Below are 12315 nucleotides of genomic sequence, written 5' to 3' on the forward strand. Positions count from 1 at the left end.
TACTTTTGCGAGACTGTAATGTGGCGTAGTGATTAGCTGCCAAAAACTAGAACTTTTAAAAATAATCCTTTTGTTCTTTTCTTCTTATGAAGTATAGTTAACATTGAGTATTTAGACGTATAGTGGTCATAAAGCTGATGTAAATACTGCCAGATGTCTACGACTTTACCTGTTCACTGATGATTCAAAGAACTGCGTCCTGTTATTGTATTAATGTCCATAAACTCCCTCTCTTTCGATACAAATAATAGTCTGTTTACTAAAACAAAACACTCGTTTGCCTTCCTGTTAGATAAGACAGCAGGCATTTATTCTTTCTTGATAATATTAACACGATGGCAAGAATCGCAGCACCAAGAAGGAGTTGTGCTATATAAACGAATGTTGGTAAACGTGTTTCTACATCTGAAAGATAGTGTCTGTTCAAATTTCGCGCCAGTCGCATAAGTGTGGTGCTAGTATCACCACGAAGAGGATAAAAATCTGGTTTGCTTTAAATATATGGTGCTCCAACAGCCTTGCCGCAGTGGTAACTCCGGTTCCCGTCCGATAACCGAAGTTAAGCGCTGTCGGGCTGGGCTAGCACTCGGATGGGTGACCATCAGGTATGCCAAGCGCAGTTGGCGAGCGGAGTGCACTCAGCCCTTGTGGGCAAACTCAGGAACTACTTGATTGAGAAGTAGCGGCTCCGGTCTCAGAAACTGACATATGGCCGGGAGAGCATTGTGCTGACCACATGCCCCTCCAAATCTGCATCCAGTGACGCATGTGGGCAGAGGATGACACTGCGGCCTGCCGGTACTCTTGCGCCTTCCTCGTCTGTTCGGGGGGGTTTAGTTTTAAATATACGATGAGCATTACCTACCTTGAAAATTGGACGTGGTGAATTAATGTAAATCAAGAACGCCTTCGAGGTGACAAAGACACCATTAACATCTCACCGAGTTTGAACGAGGTCGTGTAATATGGCTACGGGAAGCTGCGATGTTGAAGAAAGACTTGGCAGGAATGTAGCCAATGTATATGATTGCTGGCAGCGATGGTCACGCGAATATACTGTCGCAAGAAGACCGCAAGAAGAATGGGCTCCAGACGGCTATGTGGCATTACCAAGAGGGAAGACGAGCGTGTTGTGCGTATGGCTCTGGCGCATCGTACTGCATCTGCTGCAGCAACTTGAATAGCTGTTGACACCGCAGTGGCGAAACGAATGGTTACAAATCGGTTACCTCAAGGACCGCTCCAAGCCGGGCACCCTGTAACGTGCATTCCACTGCCTCCAAACCACCCATGTTTGCGATTTAAACGGTGTCGAGCGAAAGCTCGTTGGAGGTCAGAGTAGAGATCTGTTGTGTTTTCTGGTGAAAGCTGGTTCTACCTCAGTGTCTGTGATGGCCGTGTGTTGGTAAGAAAAAGGCCAATTGAGGATCTACGCCCAGCCTGTCTGCGTGCTAGACATGCTGGACCTACACCTGGAGCAATCGTCATGGGTGCGATTTCGTATGACAGCAGAAGCACTCTCGTGGTTTTCCACGCACCCTGAATGAAAAATTGTTCGTCAGTCGGGTGATTCAACCTGTTGTACCTGGAGCAATCGTCATGGGTGCGATTTCGTATGACAGCAGAAGCACTCTCGTGGTTTTCCACGCACCCTGAATGAAAAATTGTTCGTCAGTCGGGTGATTCAACCTGTTGTGCTGCCGTTCGTGAACAGCATTCAAGGAGGGTAACGGTCACCCACATACCGCTGTTGTAACACAACATGCTCTACAGAGAGGTCAGCATGTTGTCATGGTCTGCCGGATCACCAGATCTGTCTCCAATGTAACACATAGGGAACATCACTGGACGACAGCCCCAGCGTCATCCACAATCAGCATTAACAGTCACTGTATTGACCGAACAACCGCAACAGGTATGGAACTCCATCCCACGAAATCAATTCCGGTACCTGTACGATACAATGGAATCACATCTGGATGCTTGCATTCAACATTCTGGTTATTAATGTACCAGTATTTCACATTTGCAATGGTTTATCTCGCGCCTACATTAAACTGTGATCTTGATTTTTCTCAACTGGAGTGCTGTCGATTAGGCACGGATGGCATTTTCTGTCTCAGAGAGAAAGGAATATAAATAAGAATAGCCTCGAACATCAATGAACAAACATTGTACAAACAGAAGGCGGCGGACGCAGCTCCATGGTTGTGGAGTAGTATTTCATTCGCGGCTGCGACCCCAAGTATTCCTCTTGGTTTTAGGACACCAGAAAACTGTGCAAAACTTTAGGATAAAGCAAATTTCCCAAGGTGTGTCACTGAAAACTAGCATAGCTCACTCAAACTTGGACCACACATAGAAAGAACTGCTGCAATAGGTAACTGAAATAAATCTGCAATGAGACGAACAAAAGTGACACTTTTACTGAAAGACTATAATTACACTGAAGTCATCACGATTTATGATGGTCCCCTGGATATTATAAAAGGCAGGTGTGTGATCACCACAGACAGCAATGCCTGCTCCCACGCTGCCCACAAGGTTGATAAAGAGTTCCTGTGGTAGGGCGTTCCGTTCCTCCGATGGGATTTAATGGTGAATAAACAGGAGAGTCCATTTGGCAAATGTCCTCTCATGCCAAGAGCGCCTCCACCTGCGCCTATCGAAGCAGTCCTGCTTGTTATAGATAAAAATGAAGTCAAGGCCGAATGCAGACCTCAAAAGTCCCAAGTGGAGAAGCTGAACAGTGTCACAATTACTTAGACCAGTGAGTGCACCTTATTCAAACTTTTGGAAATCAGTAATCCCATGAAAGATTATGTATCCCTACACCATAAAACCTGGGCCACCAAAACACCCATTTTCAACAATGGTGTTGGGTGCCTTATGTGTTCCCACTTCTCGCCTCGTGAGTGTACGTCAAGAATCACCTATCTTGTGAGAAGAGCACGTGACCCCCTCCTCTTTGGTCTTGGGACCATCGCAGACAGTGCCGCCTATGTGCTGGTGTCAACCAAACAGAGCGAACTGCTCGTCGGGTGAAGAGAGAAATCTCGTGCAGTTTCTGTGCCACTGTGATACATGAGATTGTGTACCTTGCAGTTCTTTTAAACGTGGATGCAGCTGCACTCGATGTGTAACGTGTATTCTTTGTGCCCGTTGCACAAACAATGTGGCGGTCATCTGGTGTTGTACTTGACCGTGATCGAGCATCTCCTCTCATTCGTGTAGCAATGCCTGTGGTTTGGAACGCTTCCCATTCACGCGAAATAGTGCTGTGAGCAATACCAAACACTTGTGCTACACTCGTAACACTCCGCCCTTCTTCCAGTTTCCAGCTAATTCTTCCCCATGTGAAGTCATCAAAATGTTATCTCCGGGACATGGTGTGATGAAGAACACCATAATCGTGCGCTGTGACCGATCGCTGATTGCCTCACACTGTCTTTTCCCGTAGCTTCCACTGCCTATTGTTGCGGGGCCAGCCCGATTTGGCGCTATAGTCACGCAGATCTTACGCCACGTGACGTCTAACTGACTGTGCCCAACTGGAAGCTGTATGACAACATTCTCCCGCACTTCCATTCATTTTCGCGGCGTATTTAATATGTTATGTAACTTTATGTATCTCGTCCTTAAGTTTTGCAGCGTATTACACTGTTAACAACATTATAATTATTAGCTGAGTGCTCGGCATAGCGCAGGTATGTTTTTATTGAAATCTTCTATTACTCCGTCTCCTCCTTCCTCGTCTCTCTGTCCATCTCCGATTTGCCCTGTCTCTGTTCCGCTCTGTACATCTCCTCCACCCCCACTTCAGTCCTCTCCTCTCTCTGTCCATTTCCTCCCCCTTCTCTCTGGCCTTCTCCTCCTCTTATCTGTCAATCTCCAACTTCCCTCTCTCTGTCAATTCCGTCTTAACCTGTATTCATCCCCTCCTCTCATTCTCTCTGTCCATCTCATTCTCCCCTGGAACATCTCCTCCTTTCCTCGTATCTCCTCCCCCCGTCACCCCATCCATCGCTTCCTCCTGCTCTTTTTGTCCCTCTCCTTCCTGATCTCTCTGCCCATCTCCTCGTTAACCCTCTCTCTACCCACGTCCTCCTCCCCCTTTCTCTGTCTGTCTGCTTTCCTTTCTCTCTTTGTCTCCTCCTCCCTGCCTATGTCTCTTCATCTCCTCCTCCTCTATATCTGTGTCTCTCCATGTAATTACTGGACTTCAGGTTGTTAAACGACATTATTGCACTGGAACTGCTCTGTCTCCTGGCGTTTTCATGTAGCAAATTTGATGAAATGAGCTTGAATCTCATATCTTAAGGATATGTGCAACTTATATATTTAAAGGATTTTAACGTATTACTGGATGTCAGGTTTTACACTGGTGTTACTCTTTTTTTGTTCATTGTTATTTTAATACCTTTACAATAAAGGTAGGCCGGCAGCGGCCTATGTATGCCGGTCTTCCGCTACGGTGAACACATACGGGAAACAGAAAGACAGAAAAAAAAACATGGTGGACAGAGACGGGACACAGACATAGTAAAAATAAATGAAGCGGTTCACGGGCGCACTGTTTGGATAAAAAACGTTCATCACTGTACACAACGGGGAAGAACGAGGTTACACACGTGAACGGAGGAGCACAAACGGAGAGACACTGAAGCACTGACGCAAAGACAAGACGAGCACTGGCGACGATCTCCGACGCACGACGATGCACCGTTCACTCACAAAGCCGGGGACCTTCCAAAGGGAAGAGGTGCGGGGTGGTACTCTGTCACTTGGCGTTTTCATGTAACAGATTTGGATAAATGAGATTAAATCTTGTACCTTAAATGTCTGTGCAGCTTATGTTTTAACTATTTAAATGTGTGTAACAAGTTCCATTATGTTCTTTTATATTGTTATATGTGATGTATAGTCTAATAGCTATCAATTGATTTTAGGTAACTGGTTTATTTTCTTTAATTTATAACTGAATATGGAGTACTGTAACTTCACATATTAGATGTATCATACTGTACTGCCATCTGATGACAATAACTAAAGGTATAAATGATCTGTAGCAGTTAGTTTGCCTGTTTGGTGCTGGCCGCGGTGGTCTCGCGGTTCTAGGCGCGCAGTCCGGAACCGCGCGACTGCTACGGTCGCAGGTTCGAAACCTGCCTCGGGCATGGATGTGTGTGATGTCCTTAGGTTAGTTAGGTTTAAGTAGTTCTAAGTTGTAGGGGACTGATGACCACAGCTGTTACGTCCCATAGTGCTCAGAGCCATTTGAACCATTTTGAGGCTGTTTGGTCTTACATAAATGGTGGAGGGGGGAGAAACGAAAGCAATGGGAAGGAACTACTGATGTCAGTTGCACCGGAAATTTATGCAGAATCAGCGGTGACGAGTGAAAATGTTCACCGGACCGGGCTTCGAACTCGGGATCTCCTACTTCCTAGGTAGTTGCATTTAACACTTCACCACGCGCACACAGTGTTTATCGCAGGGTCCCGGCGGACCCAGATTCCTAGATAACGAGACCTATCGTCCATGTCCTTCATGCTTACTACTCTGACATTCCAGCAGTAGGTCGGGTATTAGTGTGACACCGCACTGAATGTTGTGGATTCATTACCTATCGAGGCGAATCAGTTATATGAAATCATGTCTGAAAAAGCAGACGCAACGCGTAATCCTCTGCTGTGATACATATCACATAAACTGAAGGTGGGGAGTGGAGAAATGAAAGGAAAGAAAGGGGTCAGCTGCATCGGGACTTTGTGCACTAACAGCGGCGACGAGTGAAAATGGGTGCCGGACTGGGGTTCGAACCCTCAACCTCCTACTTACTAGGCACTTGTGTTGACCATTGCGCCATACGGACACAATGTTTGTCACAACTGCGCGGACTGTCGCGGCACGCCTCCAGCCCGACCCATGTTCCCATGTAGCGCGACCTATGCGCAATCCCCGCCCATGTCCTCGATGCTCGCTACTTTGAGATTCCCGCAGGAGGTCGGACCTAATAGTGCATCCACACTGAATATTGTGGATTCATTACCTACCGAGGTGAATCAGTTTACGGTAGCAAGTCCGAAAAAACAGACACTACGATTAATCTGCAGCTGTGATACATGTTATGTAAATTGAAGGTGGAGAGAACTGAAAGGAGAAGAAGAAACTATTGACGTCATCTGCATCGGGACTTTACGCGGAATCAGCGGCCGGACCAGGATTCGAACCCGTGATCTCCTGCTTACTAGGAAGTTGTGTTAAACAGTGCACCATGCGGACAAAGTGTTTATCGCAATTGCGCGGACTATGTCGGCACGCCTGCCGGCCGACCCACACCACGCTTTCATATAAATGATTCGCCTCGATGGGTAATGAGTCCACAACATTCAGTGCGGACGCACAATTACGTCCGACCTCCTAGCAAGGAATGTGAATCGGCGGGAGGCGTGCCGAAATAGTCTGCGCAATCGCAGCAAACGCTGTGTCTGGTGGCGCAGTGGTGAACGCAGCTGCCTAATAAGCAGGAGATCCCGGGTTCGAATCGCCGTTTGGCGTATACTTCCAGTCGCCGCCGCTGATTCCGCACAAAGTCCCGATGCAGGCGAAATCAGTAGTTCGTTTTCTTTCTCCCCCCTCCCTCTTCAGTTTGCATAATATGTATCACAGCTGTGGATTCTGCGCGGTGTCTGTTCTTTCGGACCTGTGCGAAAGAGCAGACACCACACATTCGTATAACTGCCTGTATCCGTCAGCAAGACAACAACTGTGTTCCATGTCATGCACGATGGCGTGTTATATTGCTTACGGTTATCGTCTCAGAAAGTATAAGATCATCACACATACGGGATTCTGTGCCGTTTCTTTGCGCACTGTGACAGTGCTCAGCGCTTTATACACTGTCTAATATGTGACAAGTTCTGACATTATGGATGGTAATGTACATATAGCACCATGGTGTAGAGTTAATGATGACTTCGGATAAGTTTCGTAAATTATTATGTTTCTTACGTGCAGTGTGCAAACATGCAATTAGTTACTTCAAATGGTTAAAATGGCTGTAAGCACTATGTGACTTAACATCTGAGCTCATCAGTCCCCTGGACTTGGAACTACTTAAACCTAACTAACCAAAAGATATCACACACATCCATGCCCGACGCAGGATTCGAACCTGCGACCGTAGCAGCAGCGCAGTTCCGGACGGCAGCGCCTAGAACCGCTCGGTCACAACGGCCGGCAATTAGTTACTTAACAGCGCTAATATAACTGTATAGGTTGCACCCTATACTAAATTGTGTTACAACATTTTTGGGTTGGATAAGATGTACTGCCCTTTATTTCGTTGTAAGTCTTTACAGATATAACGATGCCTATTGAGATGGCTGAAAGTGGTTATCTATGTAAGAAAACTTGCGATCTAGATAATAAAGAGTTTTAAAAAGATGCTAGACTCCCAGTTATAGAATATCGCCTCCTGCTTCGACTGCCGATGGCAGGTAATCATAAAAAAAGAAGTCCCTTTTGCTTCACTGCTGTAGAAATACTTTCCAACCATATTACACAAGGTCGTCACCGAGAGAGAAACTAAATGTTTTAACCATAAAAGAGTAATAGATAATAAGTATTTTCCTCAGCTCAACGGTTTTACGCCGCTGTGGAGAAATGTCGAGGATTGTGATGTTCACATGACAGTAGCCCTCTTGCTGCAAGTTTTATCTCTGTATTGATTTACCATTTATCACGACGGCCTTCACTGTATATCAGACCACTCTCTACGACTTTATTCTCAACCGATAACATTACCGATACGGCCGTAAAATACGGCTGCTGAAATGTTTCTTTGTAGCGAGGACGGTCTTTATGAGAGGGTCGAGTTTTTACAACAGCCGCTCCGCGGGTGCGTCTCGTCAAAAGTTACGAGCAGCAACTTCCCATTCTTTCTTATGAAATAAAATGCGGTACTTCATAACCTTTTACAAACTTTGAGGTCGGAACGGAGCCAGCGGCTTAAAATACAGACAGTCGGCTAAGGCATGTGTCATGCGTACGTCCAAGGGCGATTCGACACGGATGTCAAAACAGTCGGCATAGGGATGACCACGCAAGTTGCTTCTTCATTTTCATCTCCTGCTTTTTAAAAAGCAAATTCAGACTGTGGAAATACAAGCATCAAAGTTGGAAAAACATCGATGGCTTATAGAAGTCTTAGTCAACGAGTCTGTGTTTTATTACGCTAAACCACATTAAAAATGAAGATTTTTCTCTGCAGCGAAATTCACAAACAGACACACTTCCAGAAAAGTAGAAACTGTGCGCTGGACACAACGATGCGCCAGATAAATCTTCTTGTTCGAGTAGCCAATCAACTCATAGTTTCAGTCTATCTATAAGGTATAGTAATTTATGACAAAGTGAAAATATGAAGTTATATTATATCAACATATGTTTTCTAACAACAGGATTGGAGGTATTAGATTGGCATGGGTAGATCTATTATACGGGTTTCTTTATTCATAGGAACTCGATATGAATTATTACTCTTCAGGTGCAGTGAAATGATTTTTGTTTCTAATGTACTCATCGTAATTGTAGGCGAGATACGTTTTCTGTTCTGGTCCACCGGTCCACGTTTAAGTCTCGCTATGAACTTTTTTGATTCTGTTGATAGTAAGAGACCGCTTAATTTGGCGAAACATAGTCATCTCTTCGTAAAATGTGTGTGCACCATTGATGTCTACAGAATTCAGTAGTATTATTCACTCAAGATTTTCTTTTATCTCATACCATTCCACTTCTGGTGAGATATAATCTCCTACAACCCATACATCCTCTGAGAAATATCATTCCAATCACGAGGATTCTATTTGTACCTGCAGCCTTCCTTATCCGTGATTCTATGACATAAAAAAGAGTAGAACTGCCATAATTTTATAAGAAGATAGTTTGTCTGTCTTTTTCACTATTTCGTCACAGAGTTCCTGCAGTTGCTCTGCACAGTCTGGAACAGTTATCTGATTTGTTTTAAATGTCCTTGCTATAATTGTGTTCAGCAGAGTTTCATGAGTATTTAAAATGTTCTACCAAAAAGGTAACAAGTTTCGATCTGTCGTCAGAAACAATAGTAACTAATGAGAGTGTTATTACTATAGGTTTCCGATAGGTTGCAGCAGCGTCTGCAGTAAGGACAGATATGTTTGTTCATGTGCTGACCAGCAGAAGCTTTTTTCTGGTTCGTGTGCCACAGTAAAAAATTATTGTTTCGTTTACTGATCAAACTTTCGTCTATACAAATGACTTTAAGGAATAGAGACTGTTGATAAATGATTGTGTGATGGATTGAAAATAGGAATAACCTCATTTACTTAATGCTATTTCAGAAGGGGCTTCTTATAACGGCTGAAGTAAATTGTAACTTTTCCGTACTTTTGTGCCTTCCTTTTTTCATTTTTCTTTTCTTTTTCAGGTAAGCAGGGTCGCGAAACGCAGAATCCCGTATAAGTCGTAAGCTGCTACGCAAAGGTAAGTCTTAGTCTTATGAGAAATGACTATATGTGACGCTAATTTGCGAGCTTGTTGCGGTTTACAATTTAGACTCTCTGAAGGTTGCCATTACGGTTTTGCATTTAACTTTAATGGTCAATAAAACCTGTGTGGCATTCCAGCTATCTATGTGATACGCTGTAGTCCTTCGACCCTAAGGACGGATCATGTTGCGTACTCTTCGCAGGCAATTATGCAACTGTGGTGGTGGTGGTGGTGGTGGTGGTGGTGGTTAGTGTTTAACGTCCCGTCGACAACGAGGTCATTAGAGACGGAGCGCAAGCTCGGGTTAGGGAAGGATTGGGAAGGAAATCGGCCGTGCCTTTTCAAAGGAACCATCCCGGCATTTGCCTGAAACGATTTAGGGAAATCACGGAAAACCTAAATGAGGATGGCTGGAGACGGGATTGAACCGTCGTCCTCCCGAATGCGAGTCCAGTGTGCTAACCACTGCGCCACCTAGCTCGGTTATACAACTGTCTCTATAAGTCATGTATTTGTCGAAGTGGAATTATCAGGCTACGATTCATCTCCATGATAAAAGTATTATAGCTGACACTGTTCGTGCTCTTTCAGAGTCACAAGTTATATGATGATACTGTCAACGTTAAGATAGTTTATGTTAACAGTAAAATAAGAAATTATTGACTACTGTTGAGCCATTTAAGCCTGTAACTAGGCAATCAGTATAATGAATTCAGATTGGTTTAGGGGGACGGCTCTTGGCTTGCTTGTTTTAGTGTGAATATAAATAAATAGATAGGTCCGTATAATGAGGTAAATGAAACGTTTCAAATCACGTTTAACGATAGCAAAGAAATGCGATTTTTCTCCGCTGTATTATCTGAACAGTCACCGTATGATTGACGTTATCTGTATCAGTAAGGCCCATGTAATCGTCGACTGACGCTGGAAATATTCGTCGTTGGACGCTGGAAATATTCGTCGTGGAATGCTGTCGGGTGGCCACAAGTCACGTCATTGACACGTGGTAGGAACTCTATTACTTAATTAAATGTTTGTTTCTTGTCGCAGCTATTTATAAATACTAGTATCGCCTGTTGTAGAAATTCTACCAGCTGCGTCAGTGGATCCGATCTGTGATAGCAAATGTCATGTATCTTAAAGTGCCTGAAATTTTACCCGCAGCACTGATCCGTGGCAAATACTGCATTGCAGCTACGTGTATTCTTAAAATAATTCTGTGATTTCTCTTTAACTATTCGATCATTTGAAGGGAGTCTTTGATACAATGTGCTGAAAAGTAAATTTTGTGTTAATAGCGGTAAATTAACTTTTCCTTTATTACAACACAATGTGAGTTTCATTGTATCACATAAAGTCACCTCAGACGCGAAATGATTTGCATTACAAAATCTGCACTGTAAATTCATCAAACCGCAATTACAGTCTCAAAATTATTTGGAATTATGTTCAGTGCACATTTTAATGTATCTTTCAGAAAGAAAATAGAATTATCGTTATCAGCATCTGCATTATTCCCGCCGGCCAGAGCGGCCACGCGGTTCTAGGCACTACAGTCTGGAACCACGCGACCGCAACGGTCGCAGGTTCGAATCCTGTCTCGGGAATGGATGTGTGCGATGTCCTTAGGTTAGTTAGATTTAAGTAGTTCTAAGTTCTAGGGGACTAATGACCTCAGCAGTTGAGTCCCATAGTGCTCAGAGCCATTTGCATTATTCCCATCACTTTCTCTACGCAAAAAGTGTGTGTCGCTAGCTCTTGGTCTTTCTCCCCTACCCGTTAAACAAGTATAGTTTCCGTATAATAACAAACATTGTAGCTACTCAAAATGAAGATACTGAAAATTAGCACCACACTAAATTTTGAGGTACGGTGGCAAACGAACACAGAATTTGTTTCGTTTGCCCTTAGAAGAGCAAAGTAAGTGAAAAAACGACGCCAATAAACAACGTTTGTTTTCCCCGACGGCTTCGTTACTAAGTTTTGTTTTCCACTGTTCGCAACCTCCACGACGTAGCAGTTGCGGCATTGTAGCTGTCCAGTTTGCGCGTGTCACCGCAAATGCACTACATGCAAATTCAAACATGAACGTCCCTAGAATGCAACTTCGCGAGACGTTGTTACTTTTTTGTGTCGTTTCTACATTAGCACCTGATCATTACGCGAGGTAGAAGTTAGTAGCAATGTCAGAGGCAAAGGAAAACTTTTCACATGTATGTGTGTATGTCTGCTTCCTTTTACCTCTCCTAATGGTTATGTATATATATAATTTTTTTTCGTTTGTGCACATCCAGGGCAATGTTCCTTTCGATTTTTATAATAAATTTTGTATAACAAATTTTAAAAATCAGTACTTCAGTTTTCGATGCTCACGTATTAATATTATGATCGTTAAATAAAACAGATGCATTATCATTATGAATGACAAACTGCCTATTGGCTTCTGTCTCGGGTTCTTCGGCCGACGTTCATCTAATGATTTTTCTGACGTTTCGCCAGCACGAGTGGCTGGCATTGTCAAAGCTTCACCCTCCATTGCCGGTGGTGAACTGGAGCCGAGCTCGCGGGCGCAGACTATATGTACCTGGCGCGCCAACGTCCGAGGGCTTCTCCGCGGTCATTTCCGGTGCGGTTCTCCTCTTGCTACCTGCGACGGTCGTTCGCTGCAGTACGGGAAGCCAGGATCCGTTTACCTTAAGGCTTTCCTCTTTCTTGTTCAAACTGTTCGCGTGTTTTTGTATTTCTACAGCTTCTCTGAACAAGCGCGTGTGATAGTGGTTCTCT

General features: G+C 44.1%; 1 non-coding gene and 1 pseudogene across 1 annotated transcript; one reads left to right on the forward strand and one right to left on the reverse strand.

Moving 5' to 3' along the window:
* Positions 1 to 508: 508 nt before the first annotated feature.
* LOC126203235 (5S ribosomal RNA) lies at positions 509 to 626 on the forward strand (annotated as a pseudogene).
* Positions 627 to 9938: 9312 nt separating this feature from the next.
* Trnaa-cgc (transfer RNA alanine (anticodon CGC)) lies at positions 9939 to 10011 on the reverse strand. Its single transcript has one exon. It is a non-coding gene; the product is annotated as a tRNA-Ala (tRNA).
* Positions 10012 to 12315: the final 2304 nt, after the last annotated feature.

Source organism: Schistocerca nitens, chromosome 1 (assembly GCF_023898315.1).
Source record: "Schistocerca nitens isolate TAMUIC-IGC-003100 chromosome 1, iqSchNite1.1, whole genome shotgun sequence".
Taxonomy (NCBI): domain Eukaryota; kingdom Metazoa; phylum Arthropoda; class Insecta; order Orthoptera; family Acrididae; genus Schistocerca; species Schistocerca nitens.